The sequence below is a fragment of the Octodon degus genome, unplaced genomic scaffold (assembly GCF_000260255.1).
Source record: "Octodon degus isolate 3935 unplaced genomic scaffold, OctDeg1.0 scaffold00014, whole genome shotgun sequence".
Lineage (NCBI taxonomy): Eukaryota > Metazoa > Chordata > Mammalia > Rodentia > Octodontidae > Octodon > Octodon degus.
In genome coordinates this window covers 9,850,383-9,868,162 of record NW_004524590.1, presented here as the reverse complement: position 1 = coordinate 9,868,162, position 17,780 = coordinate 9,850,383, and the positions used below count along the sequence as shown (strand labels likewise).

At 50.8% G+C, this 17,780-nt stretch overlaps 1 protein-coding gene and 2 non-coding genes across 4 annotated transcripts in view; 2 read left to right on the top strand and 1 right to left on the bottom strand.

Moving 5' to 3' along the window:
* Window positions 1-551: 551 nt before the first annotated feature.
* Gli2 (GLI family zinc finger 2) overlaps window positions 552-17,780 on the top strand; it is a 234,252-nt gene continuing 217,023 nt past the window's right edge. For both annotated transcript variants that reach the window (XM_023709743.1, XM_023709742.1), the window contains exon 1: window positions 552-736. The gene's annotated coding sequence lies outside the window, so the exon portion shown is untranslated. The remainder of the gene's footprint in view (window positions 737-17,780) is intronic.
* Window positions 15,252-15,358, top strand: LOC111815323. The gene has a single exon (XR_002820029.1). It is a non-coding gene; the product is annotated as a U6 spliceosomal RNA (small nuclear RNA).
* On the bottom strand, window positions 17,243-17,347 carry LOC111815335. Its single transcript, XR_002820040.1, has one exon. It is a non-coding gene; the product is annotated as a small nucleolar RNA U13 (small nucleolar RNA).

Below are 17,780 nucleotides of genomic sequence, written 5' to 3'. Positions count from 1 at the left end.
GAAATAGGGAGGGCGGGGGGATTTCAGAGATTGAAAACAGAGCAGTCCGAGTGCTGGAGCAGCGGAACTCATCTGACTTGAGTTAGCGACACCCCCAGCCCCCCGGGCCCGGCGCCTTGAAAAAAGTGTTGCAGACTGGCGAGTTCTGTTCCCTGCTCGAACTTTCCCGTAGGGGAGGAGGATAGTCCCCCACCGCCCGCTTCACCCCTCCCCTTCCCGTGGCGTCCTTGTCCTCCCCAACCTCCCCAGACAGGGTGCGCGCGGCGAGGGCGGGTGCGTGGCGCCCGAGTGTGCCAAAACCGAGCGCGCGGGGGCGCTGCGCAGTCCGCCGGCGCTGATGGCTTGCAGGAGTGCCGGCGCTCGCCAGCCGAGGCAGCACGGCTCCGCGGACTTTTTTTCAAACTCCCATCAATGAGACTTCGAGGAGGAGCGGGAGGCGGCGGCAGCGGACGCGTAGGAAGGCTGGGAGACGCGGGAGGAGCCGGGGGAAGGAGCGCGGGCCGCGCGGCACGCCGGAGCCTCCGGGAGCTGCCCGCTCGCCGGCGGTAGGGGCTGTCCGGCCCCCGCCGCGTGGTTCCCTTCCCCTGCCTGCCCGCCCCACCCGGGCCAGCCTGCGCCCGGCGCACCGCTGCCCGCGGCAGGTCGCTGCGCCAGCCAAGTTGGAATGGGGGCCTCCAACCACTGCCCGGCGCCCGAGAGGCCACCTGCGTGCTAGAGGCAAACTTTTGTCTCCTCGGTAAAGTTGCATTGGCCTTCTTTTGCTTGCTTGCTCCTGTGAAGCGCCTTCTGACTTGGCCGAATCCTGGCCCGCTGGGATGCTGCGCCGTCTCTAGAGGATCCTTCGGCCGGGTATCAGCGCTGGGGCGCGGGATCGTGACCCTGGTTCAGGGGACTAGAGGCCATTGGGGCGACTCCATTTCTGGTTCTGGCCCATAAGGCAGAGGATCTAAGAGGGATCTTGGAGGTGGGAACTCGTGGCTGGGGATCGACTGCGTCTCTGGCTCCACCTGAGGGAAGAGCGTTTCTCTTGGGGTGCACTGCTGGGCGGCCAAGTCTCACCGCTCTGGGGAAGGGGGAGGGGAGGTGAATTTGCGCAGGGGGTGGTTTTGGGTGGAATCACTGGGATGCTCTGAAGCTCCCTCAGCGAGGCAGCTGGAACGTCTGCGGGAGTGCGCTGCGTGCGGAGGGGCTGCAGCCGGCCGCTTGTGAACTTCTGACTCACTTCTTCGCGCTGCGCGCTCCTGAGTCCTGCCTTTCTTTCTTCCTCGCTCCTTTCTCCCCCTCGCCGGGCCCTGCCGCCCCCTCCCCCTCGGCAGGGCTCTTTTCCCTGGCTTCGTTTTTGGCCTTTTTCCACCTCCTTTCCTGCATTCGGTCCCCAAGATCCGATTGACTTCCCGAGGAGATCCGCGCGTAATCTTCGCCAGTGTACGGGTTCCCCCACCCCTCATTTTCATCCCCGCCCCCCACTCATCGTTTCCCTCCCAGCCCCCCAGGGACAATCTCTCAACAAGTATATTTGCTAAGGAATTTGAAAAATCCACTACTGCAACTTGATCTGTGTGTGATGGATGGGGAGAGGCGCGGAGAGAGTTGGGCGCCAATCCTATTAAGGGTTTAGAGAGGGGAACGTTTTCCCCGGACGGGGGCGGACTGGGGGGCATAGGTTGGGGTGGGGGAAGGGAGCGTGTGGGTGCGTGCGTGCGTGCGTGTGTGAGTGTGAGCGCGCCCGCCGCTCCGGAGAGCTGGAAGTCCACCCAACTCGGCGCCTTTTCAGCCCGGCTGTAATTGCTGTCAGTTCCTAGGAAACCCGATTTTTATAGCTGGAAGAGCTAGGGATAGAACTCGCGCACCGCTCCCCGAGTGACTGGGCGCTCTAAGGCGCACGATGGAGCGCTAAGATGCACGGGGTTCTGTTGTACCTCCGTCCCCACCGGGTGCTTCTCCCCACCGCCCCCTTTTTTGTTGTAACTGCTTTGTGTTTGTGGGAGTGGAACCCAGCGGGGAAAGCAGGCCTCTCCTAGAGTCAGGTCCTGCGCCTTGCGGGTGTTTTCCGTGCTTCTCTGACCCCGAGCCAGTGTAACCCCGCGGGAGCCCGGCCTGTGGCGCGAGTTTTGCAGTGCCGTGGCCGCGTCGCTGCCCTGGGCCCCTGATTTGCCGCCCTTGCGGGGCGTGTGAAGGTTTAATCACAACAGCTTCAGATAAAGGGAGCAGTTGTAAAATGCTCATATGCTGTTTGCAGTCGAGGCTCTGGGGGATGTTGGAGAATTTGAAAGTAAACGTTTCCCTCGCAAGCGGCATAAAATAGTGTTTAAACAAATATTGTATTGGCATGCTCAGGGGGGCGCGGTGCCAAAAAGTGAAGTAAATAAACTGTGAAATCCAAAATATACAGCGGGGGATAGCGGCGGAATAGGCGGGCTTGTCAGAGTCTCCCTGATGAGAGCTGTTTGTTCTAGCCACCTCTCCTACGAGCCCCCTGCCCGCCCATTTCCTTACCTTGGTTGGGAGTTTCCTTCGCTCCGGCTTCTGTGCGTCTGGGGCAGGCCTTCCGGGCCTGGGTGCAGCTTCACTGTTGCTCTAGGGAAAATTTACTGTGTACCTGCCTGGGCTGATCCTCCAAGAGAGGGAAAGAGCTCCTGGCCATGCCTGATTAGTTTGAGTTTTGATGGGATTTAGCTTTCTTCTCCCTTCTGGTCTGTCCGAGGGGCAGTAATTTCACAATGTGGAGTCTGGGCCCTAGAGATGCTCCGCAAAGCCCGGGCCCCTGCTTGTGGGGCTCTTCATCTTTCTTGCTTTCACTTTCCTAGTTTTGCTTGTTCTCTTGAGGGCTCTGGGAGTTGTGGAGACTTCAGCGCACGCATTCTCCTCAAAGCCAGCTGTATGGAAAGTTGTCACTTGTTCAATGGGTTTTAATTATATTTTGTAAGATTTAGAGTGGTTTTGTGTTTCTTCTTTGCTTTGACAACTGTGCCAATTTCTTAGGTTGTTTCTGATTCTAGTGGGATTTAAAGTAATGCTGGGAACAAGGGGGCGTTTAGAAGAGCCCACCTGCCCTAGTGGTAGCCCTCAGTGAATCAGCCCTGCACCTGACAGAGTGCTCAAAGAGGTTTGTTTGCAAAGTCAGCTGGTGAGACCAAGGAAGAGGGAGAAAACCACTTCTGAGCCAGACCATGGTGGCTGGGTTGTGAGGGTTGTTTTTGTCCTCTGTGGGAGATGATGTGGCCCACATTTGCCCAGTCTTCAGACTCCTGGAGTTGGGACCTCCCAAACTCCAGTGGCCCCAGTCATTCGAGGCCTTGGAGAAGCTCTTGACTCAGCCCACTTTCAAGTTGAGCCCTCTTCACTCTCTCTGGATCTTCCAGCCCACTCCGGAGGACACTGAACAGAGAGGAAATCCTCCGAGTTGCCTGGTCAAAAGAGGGGGCCGCAGGCTGCCAGTCAGCAGCTCATTGCCTGGCTGCGGGGGTCTCCAGGGCTGTGTACTAGAGCTCGCTTGTTTGCACTGCAGACTGAAAAATACACAAATACTTCACGCTTTTTGTACTCCCACAAGTGCCCTGTACACAGTGCAGCCCCTGGGGCTGGATTAGCAACAGGGGGATTCAGCAGGCGGACAGAGAAAATTGGATATTTGCCTATAAACACCCTTCGTGCATCAGGGCCCCGTTTGGCCACCCCAGGGGAAAACTTCAGTGCACAGATGCCAGCAATTCCCTTTAAATGAGACCAGGAGGTTGTCGTGCGCACTATGAAAGCCCGTGTGACCCCCTCACACCCAGCTGGCTTGTTAAAACTCAAAACCAGAGTTCTGCATCCTTGTGTGTCTGTGGGCCGGCAGCTGGCTGGTCCAGGAATGTGTGTTCAGCCAGCTTCCTTTCTTGTGCCTGGCCTCTGGGGGAGGTGGAATGAACCGCCTAGCTACTTTGGGCTGGGGGGAGGGGGCATCTACCTGTGTCAGAGCCCATTTCCTGGTGCTTGAGGGACAAGGGAACCCAGGCCAGGTGGACCTTGCTGTGGACAGCTGCAGCTGTGCCCGCTGGACCAGGGCCCTTTGAAAAGAAACCCTGGGGAAGCAGTTGCCTCCTTTCTTCTTTTCAGTAAGTGTCAGCGGCAGGGACAAATGAAACATGTAAAGAATGCCAAAGAGAGAAACAGTGTTCTCAGATTCCAGAAAATTTGGAGAGGCAGAAAAGGTGATTGTACGGACAACCAGAATGCCCAGCAATTTTAGTATGTGAGGCACTCTCACTTCCAAAGAACTCAGACAAACTGCTCCCTTGTTTAAAAGCAGACTGGGAAAAGGGTCACGGACAGTGACTTGCTCGTGCCCTTTGGTAGAGTAACACCTTCGATGCATTTGTGGTTTTCAGAGAAACACGTAACACCAGTTTCAGTAATAATCATTTATCCAAAGTTAATCTGAGGATTTGCTTTGTCATATTTTAAGATTTTCAAAAGCAAATCATTGCTCATTGTTTTTAGATTTTTGAGAGGTACAAAACACCCTTAATCTACACAACTACATTTTAAAAACTGGGAAAACACATGCTGAAGATAGCATGCTTTTTGCATGTTTTGTGACTTGTTTCCCTTAATTCGTCAGTAAAAGAGTCCCTAATATTCTGGTATAGGTTTTGTTTTTGGTTTCTTAAAAACATACATACACACATACTCAGTTAACATGTGACTATAGAGTATGTATTAAACTGTCTCTTTGAGCTGGAGTTTATGTGGAACAAGTTAATGTGGTTTTGTGTGTGTGCACATGTGTGTTGTTTTTTTAAAAAAAGCAGGTCCCTGGGAAGTGTGTTTTAACTGAGTACTGGGTTTCATCCATTAGCATAAGAAAAAACAGTTTTAGTGCTTTTCCTATTGTCTTGAATGAGGAGTTGCAGCAAATGGTAGGCCCGCGGTAGAGGGGTGATGGCCCATTGAGATTCTTCAGCAGCCAGCCGGAGCCTGTCCCCTGCCTCGGAAATCTGATCGGATATCACTTTTATCTCGCTGTTCCATTCTCTGGCTTTTTTCACATGTTCACTTTTGTCAGGGTTTATTGATTATGTTTTCTTTTCTGCAAATCTGTGGAAAATTTAGTGAACCAAAAACAGCAGTGAAGTAAAGGGGGCTTTTTTTATTCATTAGCACAGGATTGGGACTGATTTCCCCCCTTCGGGTGGCCAGGGCCCCAGGCCTCCAGTGCGCATAGAGGAGCCAAGGTGGCCCCTTTGCAGCCCAGGCAGGGCCTCCCCAGGCCTGTGGCCACCTGGCTGACCAGCCCAGGGACTCCTGTCCCAAGTGAATGTCCCAAGTCTGGCTGGCCTTGCTGCAGCCCTAGCCTGCCCTCCACCTTGCAGGCTCCTGGCTTGGGAGTGGGTGGAGGTGGGGTGTTCGGATCTCTCAGGCTTGCGGACGTTCCAGTGCCCAGCCTGGCCGGGGACACTGCTAAGTATCTCCTCCTCCAGACCCAGCTCTGGAGCCTGTAATTAAGCAAAGCCCCTAGCTGATTACTCCTGCTGACTCGCTGGGCTGGGGCTGGTTCCCTCCAAGAGACTGGTGAACTCTTGCTCTTTCCTGGCTTCTTGCACAGCTGGGGCTGCCCTGCTCTAGCCTGTCTCACACACTCTGCCATCTTCCTTTTCTTTCTCCTTTCTCCGTCACCACTCCCCACATCCTCCCCTCCCCAGGTCTCTTTTTTCGTTGCCTTCTCCCTCATATTTCCTCTTCCTCTCTGCCCTTTTTTCTTTCCTCTACTCTTTTCTTTCTGCTCCTCCAACCCCCTCCTCCCCCCGCCCCCGGTCAACTCTTGCCTGTCCTTTGTCACCCTTTTCTTCCGTGTCGCTTGCGTGTCCTGCCCAGGGCTAGCCCGGGAGGCCGCGTGTGCGAGCGGCGCGCAAGGCGGACAATCCAAGCCCAGAGCTCCCGCGGGCCGCGGGCCGCCGGCCGCGTCCCTCCCACCTGCGCGCCTGCCTGGTTTGTGGCCCCGAACAATGGCCACATTGTCACGGCGGGTGGCAGGAGGCCGGACCCCGCTCGTGGCGAGTCGGGAAGAAGGCCAGCGGCGCTAGATCCCCCTGGACCCGGCCGGTCTCCTGGAGCCCGCTCCACCTAGAGAGGTGCGGTTCCGAGAGGTGCCCGGAGCGGTGGCCCCCCCTTTTCTGCGCCCCACTAGCTCACTTTCCTGCTTTCCTCCCGCTGCCCGCTGCCCGGATCAGGGTTCCCATGGGTTTGCGAAGCACTGGGAGCCAAGCAGTGGGAGCGGTTCAACAAAGAGATACGGAGGTCCCAAGTTACCAAACTTTTGGGGGCAACTGGAACTTTCTCTGTGAGGTATCTGCGAACTGTAGCCGGGAGGGCCTTCTGTCCCCACCCCAAAGGCAGTGTGTGTGTGGGGGAAGGGTGGTTCTCCCCTCCAGCCGTCTTGATCTGTCGGGATTTGTGACCGCCTAGGGCTCAGCAAATGATCTTTGCGTGCTTAGGGAGGAATGCTTAAAAGAATATCGTCGCGGGTCCGAGATAGTTTTCTTTGAGACTCTGCTTAGCGTGCTTCTTTGTGCTGTGGACAATACAATACGTCAGCCCGACTTTGGAGCCACATTTATAAGGAACTGTAAGGGCCGCTCAAGTACACTTGTGCTAAGTTGAATTGATTGAAATTTAATGGCGGTTAGTGGCGATGAATGGTAATGATTTTCCAGCGTATCTTTGGCATACTTGACATTAATAACTGGAGAGTGTGTGTACCCGGCTGAGAGCCTGCCACACACGTGAGCCAGCAGCATCATTCATTTCTGAAATGCCAGTCCTTCCTCTCCTCAAATCCTTTTCCTTCTCACCATAATTCAACTGTTAGGATGATTAAAAAAAAAAAAAGCAAGAAAAATAAAAAAAGGAAGATGGAAGAAAATCCTTTTTCCGTTGAGCACGTACAGCATGTCACCATAATTTTGAGCTCATGATTTTTTTCAATTCCTACATAAATCAGCTTCTAATATACAGAATGTGATGAATTTGTTTTAGCTGCCATCATGAATTAATATTATGCAAATAGAATCTTTGGTGAGATGATTTACTTAATAATTTCATCTTCTAATATTTAAGCTCATTTGTTATGTTGGGAGTTAAAAAAAAAAAGTCCAGATTTTTAAACCTGCGGTGGGGGATTAGTATGCAGGTATCTGCAGGATAGGCAAACCTCTGTGGGCAGAAAATAGTACTTAATTTGTTGTTTCTTGGCTTTGGGAGTCTGTAGTTCACCAAGCAGTGGCTTAGGAGCTAGGATAAGAGACTTACCAGTTTGATCTTGGGGAGGACACAGAAGTCAATGTCCAGATTCCAGCTTGCCTGCCAGGGGCTGCGTCCTGTGGGGTGCATCCCACCCTGCTGTGGAACCTAGAGAAGGGCTTCTCCTTTGAACTATTCTTGAAGGACTAGTGTGTCCAGGTGGAAGAGGAAGGTGTAGGGGGTTCGTGACCCCCCACTCCTGTTTGCTAAGTAAAGCAATCTTTGTTTTCGTTTTTTAATTTTCTGCAAAGCTTTATTCCAGAGGGACTCAGTCCTTCTTGGCAGCTGTCTTCCTCATGGCGGCCAGCATGTTGCTCAGCTCCTCATTCTTCCTCTTGGCACCGATGTGCATCCCCACCCTTTCTTGATGAACTTGAGGGCTCACTTGTCCTTGAAGACTTTGAGCCACTCCATGGTGTGCCACTCACAGGGGGCGAAGCCGCACGCCTCCCGGATCATGTCCCGCATGAACTTGGTGTGTTTGGTGAGACCCCTGTGGCGGTGGCTGTGCCTCAGTTTGCTCACATTCTTAGTCACCCTGTGGCCCTTGTTGAGGCCCACGGCCATGGGATAGTGGAGGGCCGTGGCTACTCTTCTTCCATAGTTGCTGTGGCAGAAGAGTAAAGCAATCTTAAAACCCTTTGTTAAGTGCGTGTCCTTGAAGTTGGCAGTGGTGCTGGAGGAAGTGGGGCACCAGGACCATCCAGGTGTCTGGGAGGAAGACTTGCACGTCTACAACATCCTTTCCAGCTGTTTTCCTCTGGACAAAGTTGAAGAAGAGAGAAGGACAGATGTACCTGGACAGTCCATGAGCCAGAACCCTGCTGTGATTACCCCCAGGAAAGATGAGGCCCAGGCACTCAACACTGGCTGACCCTGTGCAAGTGGCGCCCATGCAAGGACAGGCTTGGAGAATGAGGTCTCACAAGTCCTTCCATTTTAGGAATCTGGGCACCCCCGTGCATCCTCCTTCCGGGGTGGGCTGGTTGGGAGGACCGAGCCTTAGGGAAGGAGTGTGCTCCCGCCTTTTCCTTTGGTCACTCTTCGTAGCCAGCCTCAGTATTCTGATCACCTCTAGGAATTGGCCACAGGGTGAATGTGGACAAGGGTGGGGCTGTGCTTGGGGCCATTGCAAAAGCAGGTGAAGCACTGGGCCTGTGGTGGCCTTTCCACCTTTCCTGAAAGCTGAAGATAGTGAAGGAAGGGCCAACACATAAATACATCTCGGATCTCTAAAGATCAGGGCAGTCTTTGACTTCACAAAAAATCGAGGTCAGGGTGGTGAGATGACAGGTTGAAGGCGCATCACTCAGACACTGCCAGAGACAGCGGAGGGGTGTGCTGTCGTGATACATTGTGTGTGTCCAGGCAGTGACAGGATAGTTAGGGCTGGCCCTCAAAGTCTGCGGAGATCAAGGTAAGAGGATGTGTCTGATGTTTGTGGACCGAGAGTGGGTATACGTTAGTTGCCTTATGTCGTGGAAGAGGAAATCAGAGTTAGGAGCCTGGATTTTTTTCAGACATGGGGGCCAAGAGCAGGAATGGGATGAGAGGGTTTGAGTTGTGATTCAGATGCAGTTGTCTAGAGAAGATGGAGTACATCATGTACAGAATGTAGTATGTTACACACGCAGTGTGATATGTTAGATCACTTTTCCCCGTTAAATGCGAATGAAGGATGTGCGATAGGTATATATATGTGATACACATTTTTATCAGCAAAACTTTAACCACCAGTTCTTTATGAGCTAGATTTTTTTTTCTCAAGATGTACTGATAGGAAGAAAAAAAGTAGTAGAAGAGAGGAAAGTTAGAACTAGAACTGAGGGAATGGAGGCAGATTTGAGGCTAAGGCCTCAAAGGCTGTTTCTAAGTGGGGTTGGGGGGGGGCTCTGAGATGAGATTCAGCTATAAAGCTCCTTAAATATGCAGACTCTCAGGCTGCAGGGGAGCCTGCTGAGTGAGCATTGCCTCGCAGTTGAGTCGGGGGCTTGCATTTTGCCCAGATAGGGTGATGGGATTAAAGGTCTCCAGCTCTGGGTCAGTTCAGTACTGATTGTCAGCAGACTGAAGAGTTGCTAAGGATCATACTAGGCAGCTGTGCTGACATCTGCTGCTCGGCCGCAGGCTGAGGCAGGCAAGTCAACTGAGAATCTGGTTGCTTTTGCTCCAAAGTAGCACAGAGGAGTCGAGTTCAGGGTAGAATCCCTCTAGCATGGGACAGTGGCTGAGACTGTAAGGTGACTCTGGCTTTTGCCAGCCCCCAGGAGAAAGGATAGAGTGTGTTAAAGCAGTAGCTTGGTGAATGTGCTACACAGCTCAGACTCCATCCAGGAGGTCCCTGGGATGTGGCTCCTGTCTTCCTGAATCTACCTCATGACAGCTATATTCTTACTTCATATCTGAAATGCCTGGAAGTTGGACTGCCTGTGGGACCACTTGGTGTTTAACAGGATGAATTGGCTTTGCTTGAACTACACTTGAAGGACCTAACCATGGGCATCTTTTTTGGTTCTCGAGAAGGGTAGGGAGGACACAGACTGGCAGGGACGATGCCTGAGTGAACCTCACAGGGATGGTACCAGGCTGTAGTTGCAAGAGTCCTGCCTGAGGGTGAGCAGAGCCACTTGTACTGGTCAGTGAAAATTTGGCTCAGTGCGGGTGCTCAGCACTGTCTCCACTGACCTTCCCATCTGCTCACCTCCTGCGCCCCAGGTGCTACCCACAAAGCTTGGCTACTCGGACAGGAGAAGCTAGGGCTGTGGGCATGGGACCCCAGGCCTTTGCTGGAGCACCACCACCTTGGTTGTGAGAGGCACAGTGTGTGCCGGTGGAGAGAGTGTCTCCTGAGTCCTGTGAGACTCGGGTGTCTACCACTCCCCTCTGGAGGCCCCTTGTGGTGCAGGGTCCAGAATCTGGACCCAGGCTGATCCCAACTGCAGGTGGGGTGGCCTGCTATGTCCCTAGTGTCTTGGATTCCTTTCGACTTGATTCCCCTGGCCAAGACCTAGTTGTACAGAGCACCTACCCTCCGGACTGCTGTCCCAGCAGTAAAATCGAATAGGTTTGAGGGCCTTGGTTGGCTTGGTTCTCACAGTGAAAGGCCTGGCTTTTCCTTAGTGTGTGTGAGGCCCCCTGGGTGCCAGCCATTTGTGTCAGCTCATTTTTCTTGGCCTCAGTTTCTTGCTCTGCACCTGTGGTTCAGTCTTGTGTTTTGGAGTTTGTGAGAATGGTGTGAGATCTCCGTAGCTGGGGCTGTGGACATTGACGCGTCGTTTGGACAAAGCTCAATGTCCAAAGCTGAGGTCCTGGCCTTGGCTTTGCTGTCTCTGGGCCTGACTGTCCAGGGTTCCCCCAGACACCACATAGCTCAGCAGGACTTTAAAAAAAATTAAAAAAAAATCTTTTTATTTATTTATTTGGTATAGTGTCTTGCTACTCCGCTCAGACTTATAGGGATCCTACTGTCTCAGTCTCCCTAGTGCTTCGATTACAGGTACATGCCACCAAGTTCAGTTTCAGCAGCTGGCTCGGCACAGGGCTGGCATGGCATGTCATGCTGGGGATTGAACCCGGGTCCTTGCTCTGCCAGGCAGCTGCTTAGAATGCCGAGCTATCTCCTCGGCCCCTCAGCAGGACTTTTGGGGGCCATCCTCGTCAGATTCATTTGGTCATGCCTCAGAGGGGCAAGGAAAAGACGGATGCTCAGCCTCCTGCAGTGCACTGGGCAGCAAGGGGTAGCGAGCCCAGTGTCGGCAGTGTGAACAGCAGCGCTGCCGGGTGGATGGATGGGCAGCACCTGTAAGACGTGCCCTAGGGTCCCTTCTCGTGACACATGGCCAGGGGACCCTGACAACAGGACTTTTTATGTCCCTCTTCCTCACGCCAGGTTGGCAGTCATAAGCCTTCTTTTCTGTACCCTGAACTTGAAATGGTGTGGCAGGTGCCTTCAGGAGGAATTCCTTGCATAATCCATCAGTCAATCAGCAGGCACTCACCAGAACATCTGTTCGGGGTTGGGTGCTTGTTGAGCAGATGCACCTTGCTAACTTGGTTATGGAGTTGGCGGCCTCTGGAAGCCCAGCAGGTTTCTCCAGGGACTGTCTTCCTCCAGTGTCCTCTGGGCCTAGCAGGGAGGCTGTTTAGAATGTCAGGAATCAGCCCCTGTGACCTTGAGAGGTGGCTGCACGGAGATGGTGCCCAGGAGTAGGAATCGCCCAAAGAGGTCTCCAGCAAAGCCGGGCGCCACTGCATTCCTGCTGCAGGCTGCCGTGCTTCCCGCTTCACAGTGACTTTTGTGTTGGGCAGCTCTTGGCAGCTTTCGGTCAGGGGATGCGGAGACCCCAGCAAGGGCGCTTAACCTCGCAGCTGTGCTGAGCAGCTGGGCGCTTCCTCCTGGCGAGGACTGGGAGGGCTCTTCTGTGATGACGGTGACTGCCCAATGGAAGGGCAAGGGACAGACACTGCGGCTGTTCTGGGACTTCTGATTTGAGGGCTAGGGGTCAGCCTGGGGGGGTGCCTGTGACCCCAAGGACAGCTCTGCTGGTGGATCGTGTGCCTGTGGTTCATCTTTAGGTCATGAGGTGTGAACATCTAGTGGGCCCAGGGGTTTCCTGAGGCTGGAACATTTGGAATCCTGATGAACCACAGAGCAACGATTACCTTTGATTTTTTTTTTTTTTCCTGCTCAGGCTTCGGCTGACTCAGTTACTGAAGGCTTTTTAAAAATCTGCCAAGTGGGTCAGATATAACTATGACAAGAGAGGGACTTCTCAGCAAATGTGCACCTACCTCTCATCAGCCAGCCAGTCCTTGCCCACCTGTTGGCGAGGGGTGTGGGAGCCCCCCGCCTGTTTCCAACTTGAGATGGCACCCTGTCTGGATTGCCTTCTGGTCCTGTTGGATGGCACGGCAGGTGGAAGAGAGGAGGAGGTGAGACCCATTCTCACTGTACTCTCTGCCATTATCCTCAGGGATACCTTTTAATGACTTTTTGTTTTTGAGAGAGGTTCTTGCTTTATGGTACAGGCCATCCTGAAACTCAGTATGGAGTGCAGGTTGGCCTTGAACTCATGATCCTCCTGCCTCAGCCTTCCAAATGGTGGCATTACAGGTGTGTGTTACCATGCATGGCTACCTGTAGTGATTTAAGGGTAGTAATTTAAAGGTCGTGTATCCATTGTGCATGCATTATCTTCCATCTGTGATCCATGCATCCATCCCTGTGTCCTCCATCCATATATATTCTCTTGACCAATCCTTGCTTTATCTGTTTATTGCTATGCCCATCCTCCACTCACCCATTCATCCATCTTCTCTCCATGCATTTTCAATCCTTCCTTCTCTCACTCACCTATATATCCATCCATCCGTGCATCCATCCATTCGTGCATCCATCCATCCATCCATCCATCCATCCATCCATCCATCCATCCGTGCATCCACGCAGCCTCCGTCTGTTGACCACAGGAGTTTTAAAGACTTTCTCTCTCTGTCCTTGGTGTACCTCCCTCCCCCATCCATCAAGCCAGGGGTCTTGTTCTCTGAGAAGACCTGCCTCAGCCCTGGGCTCTTACCTGGCCCTAGGGTTTCCCTTGCTTTTAAACACTTGCTAATTTCTGTTCATTTGTGCTTAGTAAATGCTTATTGATATGTGATTTGGGGCCATTTATTGAGCGTGGAAATGGATGTTTTCATTTTTGTTTGACCTCTTGAGATATATGAGCAATCAAGCAGATTCTGGATTGCCTCCCTTAATTTAGGAAAGCAAGAGCATTTGTTAATTAATGATTAGTTTTACTATAGTGGACCTATATTTTTGTATAGTTTAAGTACATGTTTCAGTTCACCTGGGCCCCCCCCCCCTTAATCTCACTGTACAATGTTTTTATAGTCACTTTGGAAGGTTTAGAGTAGAGAAGGAAGTTTGGTGGCACTGGCAACACAGAGACATAACCAGAGTTCTAGCCTGGCTTGGCCTGTGAGTTCCAGCGGGACCTCTGAGCCTCTCCTAGTTTATATTTGGGAACACGTTGTTTCTAACACTTCTAAAGCTGTGCCGTTCAATGTCTGGGCTCCCATTTTCTCTGCGTTAGTGATGTAAGGGTGTGTCCATGACCGATCAGATTCTTTGAATGAACTTCCAGATTTAGAATTTCCAGTCAAAGGTGTGGTGATGTTTAAGGCTCTTTATTCATCATTGTAGGCCAGGGGGTCAAAGATGAACTCCCTCCCAGGGGAGGGCAGCCCGCAAGGCCATTTCTTCATAGTACAAACACCATACAGAAAACGAAATGACCGAGCGTTAGAATGCACGCTGTGCCGTGAGGAAGCCTTACCGGAGAGTAACCATCGGTTACAGGTATGGCCAAGAGTGCCGGAGCTTCTCGAGTGACGTCGACTGATATTTTATCAGTGTCATCCTTCCTTTTTACAGAAGCAGGATCCCGCTACCATGGTGCGCAGCTGTGGCTTTCCCCGCGTTCAGCAGTGTGTCTCAGCGCTCTCCCCCATCTGGGCACACAGCTTGGTCCACCTCCATCATCTCCACCTCTCTGTAATCTTCCTTTACTCTATTTATTGAATAGTAACACATTTATGGGTTGATAATTTCGAAGTCATAAAGGGTTAGATATACAATGTCCAGTCCGCTTGCTACTTTCTAAGAATGCTAGTTTGTCTTTCCGAGAGTAAGTTTTATGCAAGCGGCATGGAAACGGCTACAGTAACTCTGACTCACAAACATCTTGGTCTGAGAGAATTGTTTATAAGACAGTGAGTCTTCTACAGTATACCTGAGAAAGCTTACAGCCCTAATGTTTGTAAGTCGGGGAGTTACTGTTTCTAGCAGTTTCTTCTTTTTAGACTCAAAGGGAAGCTTTTGCACAGTCTGCATCACCGCGGCTGCCACTGTCACTCTGTTCCGTGTGAGCAGACAGACGCCTCCGTTCTGTCTGCTGGTGTGCACGGCGCCGTGTCTCCCTAGGTCCATTTGGACCTCAGGAGTGGACGTTGGTCACTGTAAACCAGACTGCATCTATAAACTTACTATGTGTCATTTTGTATTAATGAATCTAACTTTTTAAGCAAATTTCTAAACATGTAACTTCTGGGTATAAAGGGGACACATTTGCAATTTGAGTAAGTATCGCCAAATAATTTTCATAGAAATTAAATGTCACCACCAATTTACAATGTCATTGCCCATTTCACCATGTTCACTCTAGGAGGGCATATTACCACATCTTTTGGTTTTTCCAGTCTGATAGCTGGGAGTAAAACTACATCTCAGTAGAGGTTTTTTCGTGAAGGACTAGGATGTAGCTCAGTGGCAAAGCACTTGGTTGGCATTTATGAGACCCAGTCTCTAGGACTGCAAAAAAAAAATTGATGACTTTTTAAGTTTTGATTTTTTAAATTTGTACCATCAGCATAATCAAGGTGGTCATGGCAGTTGTTCATTAGGCCAACGAATACTTGAGAAGACCAGCTTATAAAGAGGAAGGGTTGATTGGGTTTCACCATTTCAGAGATTCCAGTCAACAATCACTTGTTTCATTGCTTTGGGCCTGTGGGGAGTGCGCATTAATGTAAAAATGTGTTCTTACCTTCTGGCCAGAGAGGAGAAAGAGAAAAAGGAAGAAGAGGAAGGGGCAAGGTCCTCCTGAGGAGGCGCCCCGGGAGACCTGGAGATGCGCGCTAGTGGTGCTCCACCTCCTAAAGGTGGTGCCACCTCCCAGCGGCTCTGAGCCGGAGACCACGCCGTTAACGCTTGGGCTTTGGGGGATGCTTAAGCTACAAACGGTAGCTCTAGTGGGTGTAACCACCCCCAGAAGTTTCATCATGCTTCCCAGTCTTCTTCTTTCACTTCTTTCCTTTCCCACTGATCTACACAGACAACCACTGATCCACTTCCTGTCCCTTTAGACTTAACGTTTTCTGTATTTTTCTTCTCCTTTTAAATGTATCTGGTGCTCGCTTCAGCCGCACATATACTAAAATTGGAACAATACAGAGAAGATTAGCACGGCCCCTGTGCAAGGATGACACACGAATTTGTGAAGTATTCTATATTTTTTGAATAACTACTATGAAGACAACAATATGCAATGTATTAGTTACTATAACTATCCTACTAACCTGTTTTGAAACTGTCTCATTGCTATTTCTCATTAAAATTAATAAAAAATTAAAAAAAGAAAATTAAAAAAAGAAAAAAATGTATTCGATACAGGGTCTCCTTACGCAGCTCAGACTCATAATGATCCACCTATTTCAGCCTCCCCAGTGCTGGCCCAATTTCAGTGGCTGGCGCATTGCACCCAGGTCAGGGCCTGCTTGGCATGTAGTGCCAGGGATTGAACTCAGGACCTTGTACTTGCTGAGCAGGCGCTTATGCCGCTGAGACGTCGCTCCATCCTAGAGATGGAATAACTGGGGGTGCAGGCCTGCAATCACAGTGTGTGTCTTACGTCTCGTGTGCTTTTGGGAGTGGCCAGATCATAAGTGTGTGGTGCTGGATTTGTCCACGACTGGCTTTGCACGTTTCTGGGTGTGCATGAGGGACTTAGTGAAGAGGGCAAACCCAGCCCAGGTGTGGGTGGCAGCAGCCAGTGGCCTGGTAGCCTGGGTGGAATTAAAAGGGAAAGACAAAGAAAGCCCTACTGCCTCTTGCCTGCCTTGCCCTGGATGGTTTCTCCTCTGTGATGCCTCTCTGCCTGGACAACCTGCCTCGGAGCCAGCCAGCTAGACACTAAAACCTGCAAGCTGTGACCTCAAATGAACCCTCTGCTTGTGGATGTTGGGCACTTTGTCCCAGCAACAAAAAAGTAACTGAGATACTCACCACCCTGGGAGACTGAGTCAGGAGGATCACAGATTTGAGCTCAGTCTGGTCAGTTTAGCACCCTAGACCTTGTTTCAAAATAAAAAGGAAAAAGGGTTGGGGCTATAGCTGAGGGTGCAATCCCTGTGTGCAGTCCCAGTACGGTGAAGATGTAACTCGACAGCCTATACTTGTTCTTTTCCTTTTAAATGTTTTGGGCCAGCTTCTGTCACCCAGGAGGATTGTTCTGAGCTTCATCCATGCTGTTGCTCATATGAGGAGCTGTCTTACTCACTGTTTCGTTGCTGGGAAGAAATATCCAGCACTTACAGTTTAAGGGGCGAGAGGTTTATTTGAGCTCCTGGGTTTTCAAGGTTTCCGACCGTAGTCGCTGGCTCTGAGGCAGAAGCAGCAGGACACGGGCGCGGTAGTGGACTGCTGCTCCCCTTGTGTGGGCTGGGAAGCACAGAGGAGGAGAGATGCTCTTTCAGGTTGTGCCCCAGGGTCCTCCCTCTTCTTACCCCCAGGATGCAGTCACCTTCTAAAGAACCTGCCTCTAAAGTCATGAGGCTTTGGGGGGACGATCTAGGTGTGAATGATAACAATAGTGTGTTCTCTTTTATTGCTGAATAGTAATGAAAAAATAGGAATGGGCCATAATTTTCTTTTTGAGGTAGCATTTCATTATGCGGTTCAGGCTGGCCTTGAACTCACAGCAATCCTCCTGCCTCAGCCTCTGAGTGCTAGGATTACAGGTGTGCACCACCGTGTGTGGCTGGCCCATAATTTCTTTATCCAGGTGCCTCTTGATAAATGTTTGAGCCATGTCCAGGTCAGGGCTACCTCAAATAAGGCTGCTGTGAAGATTTCTACAGAAGCTGTTGCATGGGCTATTTTCTTTCTCTTGGACAAACGTCGAGAAGGAGGGGCGTGCATGAATCTTAAGATAGATGTGTCAGGTCCAACTGCAGAAGCCACACAATGGCTCAGCAAAATGGAACGTTTTGTTGCCTTCAGCAGTTTGTGGAAGCCCCCTTTCTCTGGAATCCTGTCTCCTTATGAATGCTAGCAATAATCAGCCTTGTGATTTCAACAATTTTATTTTATCTTTTAATTTTAGTTTTTTTATTTTTTTCACGTCAGACGGGTAATGCGCCCACGTCATAACAAGGTTTGAGGGAGACACACCTCATGCATTATAAGATGCGAACACCCAATCATCAGGCTCATGAACCAAAGGATCATTTCAACAATTTTAGTTTTGTTTTTTTTTTATGTATTTAGTACAGGGTCTAAAGGGTCTCACCACACAAATCAGACTCAGTGATCCTCCTGTTTTCAGCCTCCCAAGCACTGAGATTACAGGTGTGTGCAACCACGCCCAGCCCAATTTGAGCAATTTTGGTAGGTGTGGCTGGTATCTCAGTGTGGTTCAATTTGCATTTTCCTGATGAATGATATTGTGCTTTTTTTTTTTTTTTTAGTGTACTTCGTTGCCTTTCCATATACTCTTTAATGAAGAGTTGGATTAAATCCTTCAGCTTTGGCTGTTTTCTTATAATTCAGTTTTGAGAGATCTTTACATGCTTGGTAAATGTATTCTAATCTGTGGCTTATCTTTTTATCTCTTTAACAGTGGATTTTGTAAAATAGATACAAATTAAATTTTATTTAT